The sequence below is a fragment of the Cricetulus griseus genome, chromosome 3, assembly GCF_003668045.3.
Source record: "Cricetulus griseus strain 17A/GY chromosome 3, alternate assembly CriGri-PICRH-1.0, whole genome shotgun sequence".
Taxonomy (NCBI): domain Eukaryota; kingdom Metazoa; phylum Chordata; class Mammalia; order Rodentia; family Cricetidae; genus Cricetulus; species Cricetulus griseus.
In genome coordinates this window covers 238,864,173-238,878,415 of record NC_048596.1, presented here as the reverse complement: position 1 = coordinate 238,878,415, position 14,243 = coordinate 238,864,173, and positions in this window count along the sequence as shown.

Below are 14,243 nucleotides of genomic sequence, written 5' to 3'. Positions count from 1 at the left end.
TTAAAGTGCTCACCCCTCTCCATGTCTCTCCATTACGTACTTGTGGGCTTTACACCAAAGTTGAAGAATGGCTGCAAGCAGGGAAGGACTAAAGTTTAACTGCTGTCCATTGATGCAGGCCCTGTTGCTCACTGAATATAAAAGACTGGTAGCTCTGTCTTCCTTCCCCAAAACTCTGGTGTTCTGAATTTCAGGATTACCTGCAGCATTTTCTAATGATATATTCTAGACTGCAATAAAATGTCAGAATTTTGGAAAATATAAACTTATCGCAGTGAGCTAAAGAGCTTCTAGTCCTTAAAGTCCTGCTAATTACATCAGTACAAATGGTCACTTTATTGAGATGCAATGTGTAGTAACAGGTTAGATGCCTAAGCACACAGAGGGCTCCAGCTGCTCTCTGTCAAGAAATTTGCAAGAGTTTAAAACAAAGCCATTCTTTCTACTATTTATTTTTCCTCATAAAATTTATTTTTCATAAAAACATGTCATTTTATTAGGGTATAATTGGTTTTTTGTTGTTATATTAGCTGAACTAATAAATAATCTGTCTCAACTTTCACTTGTAATTTGATAAATGTTGATAAGTAGTACACATATAAACAATTCTTTGAAGTTCTCAATGATTTTTAAAAGTATGAAGGAGTACTGAAGACAACAGTTAGACTAGATAAAATAAAATGTGACTATTTTTACCTTGGTCATTGCCAGATGAGGCCTCTTTTTAGTTTTAAACAGTGTTCACTGAGCAGTTCCTGCAGTACTGGACTGTGGGCTCCATTTGCATCGCTGGTGTGTGATCTCCTTACTCAGCTGGGTCCTTGGCTTCTGTGCTCATTCCACAGAGAATAGACTCATCACTTCAGTGGTACAAGAAACTGATTGATGGGGCCTAGATTTGAAACCAGCAAACCTGCTGACACCAAGGACAGTGTCCTAAAACAGTGAGTAGCACAGACAGCTCTGCCTGCTCATGGCTTTCCTGTGTCATTGGAAAAATAGTATTGTAGAGCATGTCTGTAGCTTCTCAGTTATACCACACTGTATACCATTCTTTCTCCATGTCTCACATTTTTCTCTGCCTTTGAGGGTCTAGTTCACAAAGCAGCATTCTGTCACGTGGTTATGTTTTCTTACCTATTTCCAGATTTCATCAACTCACTGCTACCAGAAGGAAGCAATAAACAACCCTGAACAGAACCTTTAATGAACCAAGGTTTTAAAAGTTCTATTCCCAGGAAGGGAATTCTGAAATAGAAGACACATAATCAATTTTATTAAGTGTTGTTAGAGAATCTTACAGGATGTGAATAAATTATGGGTTTTCCTAGGCTGAACATCAAGAGTCAGATTTTACACAGGCAATGATAGTTTTGTGCAGCTTTCCAATTTTAGCCTTTGTGAGGGTTGTAACTTCTTAGGAAGCTATGCCTTTTCATTGGCAGGCTCATGGTTACAGGCCTGCCTGTGGCTTCCTGGGGCCCTGGCTTTCTTCTTTGCATTGCAAATTCTTTGACTATAATCTTTCAGCCATGGGGTTTTCTTTTTTCTTGCTGGTATTTACTTTTATATCATAATGTTAATCTTTTACTTATAGTAAATATATTCTCTTACCTGTTATCCTTGTTTATATTTGTTTAAAATTCCTTTAAGAATAACACAAGTTTAAATTGAGAAATTTCTCTGATTTCCCTTTTTATTTTCATATAATTTTGAGATCTGATCTTTAAAAAGTTTCCAGAAATCATGAAGATACTTTTCTGTATTTTTTCCTTGTTTCCTTCATTTTCTTATAATAACTATGTTTATTGCCCTGGAGATTTATATACAAGATAGAACTATCTGAAAAGTTAGCGCTATCTCTTTTTTTCTCAGTCCTCAGGCCTCTTACCTTTCACTTCTTACTGTTTTAGCCAGAATCTTTAAAGTGCATGGAAGTATGAGCACAAGGAAGCCTTCCTAGTCTGACTCCCCTGTTAGACCCATGACCCTGCTCTCCTCTCTCTGTCTCTCTCTATGTCTCTGTGTCTCTGTCTCTGTCTCTGTCTCTGTCTCTCTCTCTCTCTCTCTCTCTCTCTCTCTCTCTCTCTCTCTCTCTCACACACACACACACACACACACACACAAACACCATGCAATCATGCATATGTATCTAACAAACATTAATTAAAATAGATGTTTATTATAGATTTTAAGAAAATTGAATGAACTTAGGAAAATATATTCTAGTTCTTTGAAAATGTCATAAATATGCCTTCAACTTCAACATTTTTTTCTATTCTTATTGAAACAATATGATATTTTTCCACTGATCTGTTTTTCATTTGTGAGTAATTAAACTAATGGACTTTATATTAAAGTACACTCAAATTATTGAAATGAACTGTTTTTTTTTTCTTAAATTTAAATAAACTTCAGTTTTGAGGACAACTTTTAGACTCACAGGAGCATCAAGCAGAAACCTTCTGTATATTCTGGTCCCACACTCATATATAGTCCCCATTAATCTTTGATTCCCAATGATTCATCTCCAGCATAGGCATCTGCCATCCACAGTCCATAGATTTTGATGAACCCACATTGACACATCATCCTCTGTATTCCACAGTCTGCACTGGCTTCATCCTGGTGATGTTCCTTCTGCTGGTATGGACACATCTGTAATGATCTAGAGCACCCATATAACACTGCATGGAAGGACTGAAGGAGGAAACTTACAAAGCTACAATCAGGCTCATGCTCTGCCCATTTTCCTTCCCTCCACTTGCTCTCTTCTTGTATTTATCTAATAAAAACCAACCTTTCTCCACTAAGTACCTACATTAAAAAGAAGGAAACAGTGCTGGCTTACAATTCTTACCTCTCTCTCTCTCTCTCTCTCTCTCTCTCTCTCTCTCTCTCTCTCTCTCTCTCTCTCTAAGCTCCTGTTTTGCAGCTCTCAAGAGTGGCCCCCAAGTTTCCACTTCTTTCTACTTATCTCATTTCTCTTCTCAATGACTCTGTCAGTTTCATATTTTTTTGCTTGACGAATTTTTCATAATTGTTAAGACCCCAAAACAGCCCCTGTGCTGTTATACTCTCCTCCAGGAATGGTCTTGTTATTGAGAGCCAGCATTTCACATTAGTTTTGTTCTTGTCAATCAAATTAGAAGTTAAACTATATTTTGCTTTATTACATAATAAGCAGAGTAAAGACTCAGTACACTAGAACAACTAGAATTCCAGATGCCATCTTATTATAAGATGCAGTAAGCAATCAATTCTCTTAGCAAAAATCAAGGACAGGTTTTCTCGGATATAATAAAATACCCCTGTAGAACATGTGGTTATTAGCTATAGACAAACATGCTTTAATTATGGTTATCTAACTTGCAGTCTAAATTTTTGTATGAATTTCTACTACATGAATTTTTTAAGCATAAGGAAAATCAATTTACATTTTTCTTCTTATAAAAAAGGCATAAAGAAAATTCCTAAGCTAGTTCAAAGGAAATCTGACTTTAAGTTCAAACGCAGAGCACATCCCTATGAACTCTTGGCAAGAGTCAGACTCAGCTCCTCAGCAAATTTCTACTCCATGCCAGAGACTTAAAGAGTCCATGATCTACATCCTACTTCATATTTAAAAAAAAAATAGGTCCAGCAAGATGGCTTATCAGATAAAGGTACAGATCTCCAAGCCTTACAGCTTGAGTAAGATCCTCAGAACTGACACTGGAAGGACAGAACCAAGTCTCTCTTAGAACCCTCCTTGTTTCCTAACTTCTCTAGTGGTGTGGATTGTAAGCTGGTAAGCCTTTGCTCTATGTCTAAAATCCATATATGAGTGAGTGCATACCATGTTTGTCTTTTTGTGACTGGGTTACCTTGCTCAGAATGGTTTCTTCTAGTTCCATCCATTTGCCTGAGAATTTCAAGATTCCATTGTTTTTTGTTTTTTTTTTTCCCCAAATGAGTAGTAATCCATTGTGTAAATGTACTACATTTTATCCATCCATTCTTCAGTTGAGGGGCATCAAGGTTGTAATAATTGATGAGATTTATTATCATATTTCCACAGGAAAATTAGTTCCAAGAAACACAAGATTTAGAGTATCAACTACCTGTTATTCCACAGGCTTAGATTAAAGGACACATGTTTAATAACTGAAATTCCCAGAATTGCTCCCATTTTTTTGGTTTTATTTTTCACTTTTAATATAAAAATATTGTTGAGATATAATTCATATCCAAAATAATTCATTCAATGAATACAACTCAATGATTTTAGTACATTCACAAAGTTGTGCAGCTGTCTTGACCATTGATTCTAAAACATTTTCATCATTCCAGAAGAGATCATACCTATTAGCAGTCACTAATTTCTCCAAACTTACTAACCATAGCCCAGGCATCCACCTTTTTACTTTCTGTGCTTATGAACTTACCATTTCCATATAAAAATTAAAAGTAATAGTACCTTGTTTAGCTGTGGCTGTCTGCTTCTACTTCCACCAGCTGCTGGATGAAGACTCTAGGAAGACATATAAGTTAGAACCTCAATCTCATTATCAGGGGAGAGCATTTAAGGTAGCCTCCACACTGTTGCTTAGATTATTAGTTGGTGTCATCCTTGTAGATTTCTGGACATTTCCCTCATGCCTGATTTCTCTTTAAACCTACACTGGCTCCCTCTCTGATGGTATCTCTCATTTTGCTTTCCTCTATTCTTCCTCCTGCCCAACCTTCCCTCATGTCCTCCTCACCCCTCCTCTTCTCCCCTTCTCATTCTCCTAGTTCCCTCTCCCCTCCCCTCATGCTCCCAATTTTCTCAGGAGATCTTGTCCCTTTCCCCTTCTGAGTGGGTGGGGGGACCATGTATGTCTCTTAGAGTCCTCCTTGTTTCCTAGCTTCTCTGGTGGTGTGGATTGTAGGCTGGTAATCCTTTGTATTATGTCTAAAATCCATATATGAGTGAATACACACCATGTTTGTCTTTTTGTGACTGGGTTACCTTGCTCAGAATGGTTTCTTTTAGTTCCATCCATTTGCCTGTAAATTTCAAGATTCCATTGTTTGTTTGTTTGTTTGCTTGCTTTGTTTACATTTTTTCCACTGAGTAGTACTCCATTGTGTAAATGTACCACATTTTCTTTATCCATTCTTCAGTTGAGGGGCATCTAGGTTGCTTCCAGGTTCTGGCTATTACAAATAATGCTGCTATGAACATAGTTGAACAGATGTCCTTGTTGTATGAATGTGCTTCTTTTGGGTATATGCCTAAGGGTGGAATTGCTGGATCTTGTGATAGACTTGATTCCCATTTTCCTGAGGAATCACCATAGTGATTTCCAAAGTGGCTGTATGAGTTGGCACTCCCACCAGTAGTGAAGGAGTGTTCCCCTTTCTTCACATTTTCTCTAGCATAAGTTATTATTGGTGTTTTTGATTTTAGCTATTCTGACAGGAGTAAGATGGTATCTCAGAGTTGTTTTGATTTGCATTTCCCTGATAGCTAAGGATGTTGAGCATTTTTTTTTTTTTTTTTTGGTTTTTTGTGACATGGTTTCTCTGTGGCTTTGGAGGCTGTCCTGGAACTAGCTCTTGTAGACCAGGCTGGTCTCGAACTCACAGAAATCCTCTGCCTCTGCTTCCTGAGTGCTGGGATTAAAGGCTTGTGCCACCAACACCCGGCAAGCACTTTCTTATGTGTCTTTCTGCCATTTTAGATTCCTCTATTGAGAATTCTCTATTTAGTTCTGTACCCCACAGCTAAACACTGAACTGAACTGGAATCCAGTTGCAGAGAAGGAGGAGGAATGAGCAAAGGGGTCTAGACAAGGCTGGTGAAACCCACAGAAACAGCTGATGTGAACAAGTAGGAGCTCTTGGCCCCCAGACTGATCACTGGGAAACTAGCATGAGACTGATCCAGACCCCATAATGTGGGTGTGAGGAGGCCTCAGAAATCTATGGGGCCTTTTATAATAGATCAGTACTTATCACTAGCATAGGAATAGACTTTGGGAACCCATTCCACATAGAAGGATACTCCCTCAGCCTAGACGCACAGGGGAGGGCCTTGGCCCTATCCCAAAGGCTATGACAGACTCTGAAGACACCCCCCATGGAAGGCCTCACTCCCCTAGGTAGAGATAGGTATGGTGTTAGTGGGGGGCAGGGGAGGAGGGGATGGAGATGGAACTGGGATTGACATATAAAACAATCTTGTTTCTAATTTAATAAAAAATGGAGTAAAAAATAAAAATACATCATTGAGATTTAAAAAAAGTGCCATAGTACCATCTGAAGCTTTTTTATGCCTGGCTTTTATTACTTAGCAGAGTGTTTTCAAGCTACACCTGTGTGTAGCACATATCAAGACTTCATTTTTTTCTTCCTGCCAAATAATAACTCTGTTGTATAGAAATATTATACTTTATCAACTCATTATTGTTTACTTTTAGTAGTCAAGAATAATGTTATGCAACCATGCAGGCAGAGTACTTTATGTAGTTATATGCCTTAATCTCTCCTGTATATATGCCTGAGAGTAGCGTCTCTGGGTTACATGGTGAACATCTGTCTAAACTTTTAATGAACTGTTGATAATTTGGTGACTTGTTCGCCCATCAAAAGGCACTTACTCAGAGAAAACATTCCTGCCCCGTTGCTATTTTAATTCCCCTATTATGCTAAGCCCTCTAGTTATATACAGTGCTTGATAGGAATGTTACATTTGTGATCCCACATTGCTTAGTTATGGATTCCCTAAGGACAGCAATACCTTCTTAATTCTCCATTGGCTACTCAGTCTGTAGCAAACTGACTAGTAACTGACAACTAGCAGCCCCCCAGTAAATATGAATGAATGAATGAATGAATAGATGGAATGAGAGATGTCATTTTATTGAAGTCTAAGGAACTGATTAACCAAGACATTGTATCTATTAGGCCTATTTCTAAAATTATTTCTTAGCAAGAAATTTACTAGAAGAGACTTTTTCTAGTTCAGTTTCAATAACCTTAAGGCACATTGTCCAGGAAACATAAGAGAAACTACTCAGAAAAATCATAACTGAAGAATATGGCTCACATCTGGATGCCAGGCCAGATATGCACTCCGGACTAGTGACCTCAGTGTATGTTGAGCCTAGTTCTAAGATGTAGGGAATACAGATAACTTTCTTCATTAAACTCCATGAGTTAAACCAAGATGATTATATACTATTGCCTTATATATTGCAACTGAACACATCAAATACTCATCACATATTAGTTTGTCTGAATGTCATTTGCCCATGTGACTACTTATCTTATTTTTTTAAGTATACTTTAGGGGCAGAGAGCTGGCTCAAGTGTTAAGAGCGTTAGCTGCTTCTCCAGAGGACCGAGGTTCACTTCCCAGCACCCAGACAATAACAAACTAAGGCCTAAAACTCCAGTCTCAGAGGATCCATGTCTATTCCAGCTTCCATGGGCTCTGCATACATGTGGTTCACAGACATAAATACAGACAAAACACTCATAGACATAAATAAAAAATAAATATTTTAGAAAGAAAATTTAAGGTAGACTTAGATGTTGGGTATATAGACTAGCACAGCATTTCCAAGGACCAGTTGAATTAAATATAAATATGTATTTTTAAACTTTGTGGTCCTCTTGGTCAGATAAACCACTTTTAGAACTTGGTATTTGTGAGACCAACCAAATGTTTTTATGCATGTACCTACATAAAAGCTAGGAAATTTTAGTTTTCAAAATTACCTTATACTTTCTTAAGAAAAAAAAAAAGGCATGTTGGAAAAAATCACTTTTTTTCTGCTACAAGGGTGGAATGCCTAGTTCTTAATGTATTTCTCCTTCCTGGTTACATCAGAAAGTTTTTGGAAATTTCTGAAGATTATCTTTGGCTGCTTAGAAAAGTTGTCTGGATTATTGATTCGTTGATTCTTTTGTCCTGGTTCCTGAAAATAATGTATTGTTTCTGAATACTAAAATGTGAGTATCAAGATAAGTGTTACTGTTGAAAGTGCAGCAAAAAATAGTTTTTAATCAAATTTATTTATTTATTTTGTGTTTCATGCCTCTCTCACACTTGTGGTGTGTGTGTGTGTGTGTGTGTGTGTGTGTGTGTGTGTGTGCACTCATGTGACAAAGCACATGTGTGGAGGTCAGAGGACATCTTGTCAAAGAAGATTCTTCCCTCCACCATGTGGGTTCTGGGAATCCAACTCAGGCTATTGTCGTGATGGCAAGTATCTTTATCCATTAGTCCATCTTGCTGGCTCTGATGGTTTTTTTTTTAAGTCTCTGTGTCATCAAGGAAAAGGTCTAAGTGCCTTTTACTAAGTCCTCAACTGAGATTGTCTAACTGAACTGGTAACCTTGAGTTGTGAATGAAAAACAAGAATCAAAGAATTTGCTGTGACCCTTAGCCCACAACCTTAGCATTGCCATAAAGAAGGTGTGAAGTGTAAGGATGTGAGTTTTGTGGCTTACCAAGGAACCATGACAGCCATTGGCTCTCTACTTTTCAGTCCCATGGACAGTTTGTAGGACATAGAGGAAATAGGTACCATCATCAAATTCTTAATCTTTAATCTTTAAGGTAGAAAAGTGGTTTCTAATGAGGCAATTTACTTTAATATCATTTATCCAAATTTGCATGGTGAAGACCACTGTGAGTTATCTGGAGTCCATGGAAGCAATCTGAGTGTCTTGGAAAGAGATGTGGCTAGAAAAGGGAACCACAATCACTGACGATAGCAGATGGCATTTGGAGACCCACTAATTTGAAATTAATTTGCCATTAAAATAGACCTTTACCCTAATCTATCAAAACACCATAGCCAACGAATTTGTCTGTGAAGGGGAAGCAGAGGAAATGTATTGGGTCATTTGAAATAAAATCCCTTGCAGCTGACCCATGAGAGGTGCTGATAGCTTCCAGATGGAGCCTTGTCCAGTTCCCATTGGCCAGATGTTTGGGCCTGTCCAGAAGGATTGTTTTGTATGTAGAGTGGGGAACCATGGAAATAGCATCAGGATTGACCAAGGACTTACCCCAAAATAAGAAAATTCCAGTTAGAGGTGTGGTCTATAGCTTGAAGATTATTCGATGAACTAACTGGCTGCAGAATTCAGCTCTCTTCTTTCATAGCTTTGTACCTTCAGGCAAATTAATTAGTCTGAGAATTGGTTATCTCATCTGTGGGTGGGATTGAGACAGTAAGAACTAAGCCTCACAGCATTATTGTTAGGGATACAAAGGGTAGTTTAATAGCCTTTGGTAAGCGATTCCTGTATGGAATTATCAAATCTCTCCAGTGTTCTAAGCTGATTTAATGTCTATGATATACCTAAAACTGTGTTGGGTATTGCAAATGCAAAAATGGGTGGAAGACAGTTTTGATCTTCAAGAACTTCGGTTAGGGGAAATAAGTAAGCAAACAATAAATTGGCCAAAGTAGATGAACACTGCTAGGGATATCCACACAGTAACCAAAGAGGAAAGAAAGGGACTCCATATTTCCATAATTGTCATATGGTAGCACCAGGCTTGATACTATCCATTCATAGCCATTATCTCTCCCACTGTAAAGGTAAAAAAAGCTAAGACACAGTAAGTTGTCCAGTTTCAAATAAACAGTATATGGTGAAGTTTGATGTGATTTCTCTTGTCCTTGTCACATCTTGTCTCTCTGCCTCCAAAGTTTCAAGAATGCTTCCATGGAATAGAGGGAAAATTGGGAGTATCTATATAATTTCTTTAGCTGTGACAGATTGCTATAGATTAAGGAATTTATAAGAACAGAGATTAGTCTGTAGTACTAGAGGGTATTATATCCAAGATCTCAAGGATATATCCTGCAAGACTGTTCTTCCTTGGTAAGAGGAGAAGCAGAACTCTGTTCTTCTTAGAATCCCATTAATCCTAACACTAAATGCCACCCTGGAGACCATCTAACTCTAATTATTGATATCTCAAAGTTATCACATGCATGGCTAAATCGATTATTTCAAGCGTTTTTTACTATAATCCAAGCAAAGAAACATTTTACACATTGACTCCAATACATGCATGCACAGACACATTTATAAAGCAAAATTACATACTTAACTCTAGCTACTTGAGCAGCATAAGATACTGACATTTTCTAGCTCCTGTGGGTTATTTTACTGATTGTATGAATGCATCAATTACAGCCTACAGTTTTAAAAACACTGAAAAATATCTGGACAAAATGCACATGGCATCAGTTTTGGTGCTGAATAGCCTGAGCAAGGCTGAGATGTTATTTTTTTACCATAATTGAAATAATTATAAAATTATATGCAATGTTCTTAGGGGTGGAGTCAGCTTGTAGTAATATTTGCCTTGCCTATTTAGTGACCTTTGAGCCACATACTACAGATTAAGTTATCAAAAGAGACAAACTAATTTTAAATACTAGATGGGAAAGAGTAACACACAGAAAAAAATCCTATGTGGACATATAAAAAATGCATTAAAGAACTAAATCTAGCTTCTACAGGAAGATACATATTTAGACCCAAGCATTTTACTAGATGTGTCTTCCTTTCTTTTTCATCACAAGAAGGAAATTTTCAGCTATAGGCGTCATTTTGGGTGGTCCCAGAGAATGCCTATTAAAGTAGTTAGTGTGTGCAGTGCTGTGTTACTGGAGTTATCCAACCCACAGAAGATGGCCCTGCCAGCACAGCTAAAGCTGGAGCAGTCACTCTTTCATTTACTCTAGGAGCACATTATTTACATGAGGTTGAGTGGCCCTTTCTCAGACTCTCAGTCACCCTCTGAACCTTTGCCCGTGTATATTCTCAATGTTCAGTTGATCTGCTGCAATGTTTGGATGTAGAGTTTACAGCAGGCACTAGAGCAGGAGGTGTCAAAACACGACAAGAAAGGCTTTTTCTTGTTTGACTTCTGGCAGGGATCAGAGTGAAAGTGATGGAAGGCTTGGGAAAAAGCCCAAACTTGTCATTTCTTCCAGCCAACTTGGCGGACTCCACAGGTTTAGAGTTCAGATGAGCTCCATGTCCATAAACCTTTGAATACGTATAGAGAAACTAATCTGTCTGAGGTTTTCTGAGGTTCAACACATCTAATTGTTCTGACACCAAACTTCAGCTACAATCAGATTACTCTCCATCCCACAAATAACAACAAAGGGCTTTGCATTGCAATCTTATGTGTCAAAGAAAATCACAAGCAAGCTGGTGAAACCCATATTGCACGTGGCTCAACCTGGAAGTACCACTTGCTCTGCTTTGCAAAGATACACCAATTTGTTATTTTTTTGTCCATTTTGTTTTCTGAGTTTGTATTTTTGTATTTATTAGAATTGTACATACTAAAGTAACTACTACACTGCATCACCTTCTGAATGCAGAAATTTTTCTTTTACCTGAGGAAGACTGACACTGATAGTGTTTTTTAGAATAAGATTGTTTGTTGATTTTGGTTGTGAGCCTAGCCTTTAACAGCTGAGCCATCTTTGTTTTATAAGTAAAGTATGTATTTAAAAGAACATATATAATCTATGTATATTTTAAAGCTTCTTAATGGTTTAAAATAATGATCCTTTTTTTAAAGTATTTGTATTAGAATTTGTCTTATTTCAACTCTCATGTTAAAAAAACAAAGTAAAGAAATGAAAAAAAAAAAAAAGCAGCCACTTAAGCAAACCATGTCATCTGGCAGTCTGTGACAACGAACACCAAAGAAGTGGCCTAGGAAGGACTATGGAATTTCAGCTATATTCATTGTTTGTATGTTACACAGTGCTCAGATATTATTCTAGGGCTTTGTAGAAGTCTCTGAGTAGACTTCAATTATCCCCAACACACACATTTCCTTGAGAACATTCTTATGGAAACCACATTTCCAACCTTTAAGTTGCTGGTGTTACGGTGCCTATGAAGCTGGCTCAGGACCAGGAACATGTCTTACATCTTACTGCCACATTTCCTGAGTGAACTTGGGGTTTCAGTTGTAGCTGGATTTTCTCTGAACTACAGATAACATTCAAGAGAGAGCAGTCTTACAGTCTGGGAATCCGAAAAAGTTACTTGTTCTGGAGAATGCACTTCCACGAAGCCTGGTTTTTATGCCCTCAACTACCAGTAGTGTCTTTTGGACTTGTGTGTCTTCTGGCTTTTCAGCAAGGCAGTTGGCATTCATTCTATAACACATCCCAAATGTCTAAGTAGGTCACCAGAACTAGTTTCTAATGGATAGAAGCATAAAAACTACTAAAAGGACAAAAGGAAGACATCTTCCCATTTCAAAGATAAGTTGTCTATATTTTTTACTACAACACCCAGCAGGAATGCCATATACTTCAAACATTCAACAGAAACCAAACCAGGGAATTAAAATATACTCAAATGCCATACTGTAGCAAAACTAGATTTTTTGTTTCAATTTTTTGTTAACAATTCAACAAAAAGAAGAATCTATTTGAAGCTAATATGTATTGTTTATTCCATTGTTTCTTTTAATAGGGCTCTTGAATGTATCTATGCATTGGGGTGGCACTCGGGAGTCTACCGATAGAAGTTCAAACATTTTAATTTGATTTGGAAGTAAAATTCACCATGTGAAACAAAATTGAGCAAATATTTCTACGAAGCAGAATGAGATCTATAATTTTAAGGGATTTTAGTGTGCTCCATGTGTACACTCCTAATTGGAAGTGTGTATTGCCTTACATTTGTAGGATTCTACAGTAACTACAGAACACTCCATGGATTCTCTTATGAAAGCTTCTGTACAAGTAATAAAATTAATGTCATGCCCTGTAGTGAACTGTATTTCAAAAACTGTGCATAACTATATGACAACAAACCCAGAATCATCACCATAAAAAGCAAACAACACCTCATCCATAATTTCAGAAACTAAATATCATTCATTAGCTTGTGATGAACTAAGTAATTACATGGGTGCCAGCATAATGACAGTTACTGCACGGACAAGGTAATACAGAGTGCTGGTGGCCTATAAGGCCTTCCAAACCCAAAGGAATTTAACTTGAATGGTGTCATTTCTGAAACTGGGGCAGACAGTTGGGTGGAGATGTCAGCAGCTGGCACATCTGCTCATGGGAAAGGTCAGTCACGCCTGCTTTCTGGCAGGGGTCTGTAGCTTTTTCTCTACCCACATAGCTATGCCATGGAACCAGAACTGGTTCCTAGCAGCATACCAAACACTTAATGAACAACTTCATTATTCTTTCAGGAGGTCGCTAGCCACAAGTCTAAGGAGTTTAGGGAAGAATTTTTACTAGATTTGTTTTAGTATTTTTCCTCCCAGACTTAAACATGGATGAAGATTGTGGTCTTCCATTTGACCAGAAACATGCAATGGAGCACCGTCATTACACATTCTTTCCTGTGGGGAAAACAAATTAGAAATAGAAAGCCATATAAGCAAAGGCAATCTTTCCCAAGTGAAAATCTTGAAGGGTGCTCACTCAACAACATACCACACTCAGGTTGTGCTGTGGGAAGAAAAGAATCCTCATGGTATTTGCAACTCCAACTCCATGGGTATATTCACAGATGAAAAAAAAAAAAAAAAAAAAAAAGCAACCCAGAAGAACACAATGTTTGGATTCTCTACAAGCCACAAGGTGTGTTTCCTCTGTCTACTGAGACTCCTATAATAACAAAAGGCAGCACCACAATAACTGAGGGCTCTGATCACAGTGAGAATTTAGTGATGAACCAGCTCCACCCATGCTAGCTTTCAAACACACTGAGAAGTCAGAGCTCAGTACACATGGCAGAATATACTGAAAACAACTCCCAGGCTGCCTGCTTTACAGGAGCAGAGAGGAAAACTCTTATTATTTGCTTCATAATTTATTTTTCTATTCTGTATTATGACTGAGACTAAAAGAAGTTTATGAAGGAAAATAACAGATAGATATATCACTAGTTAATAGGTTACAATTATTTAGGGTTAAGTTTAACAACCACTACTCACCTTAGTCCATCTTGTAAGAATTTCAATTTTTAAAAGATATGATTTTAACACTGAGTAACAACCAAGAGGATTTTAAGTATCTGGTTTACACTGATCATCAGTGCAAGCAAATTGAAGAAAGATACGTGGGTGATGGAAAGGAGGGAAGGAGGAGAAGGTGGTGGAGAGCGATTGTGACTTCTCACAATCTCACAAACAGAGAAGTCATTTCTATCAACATTCTTTTCCTAGAATGAATGTTCCCTCC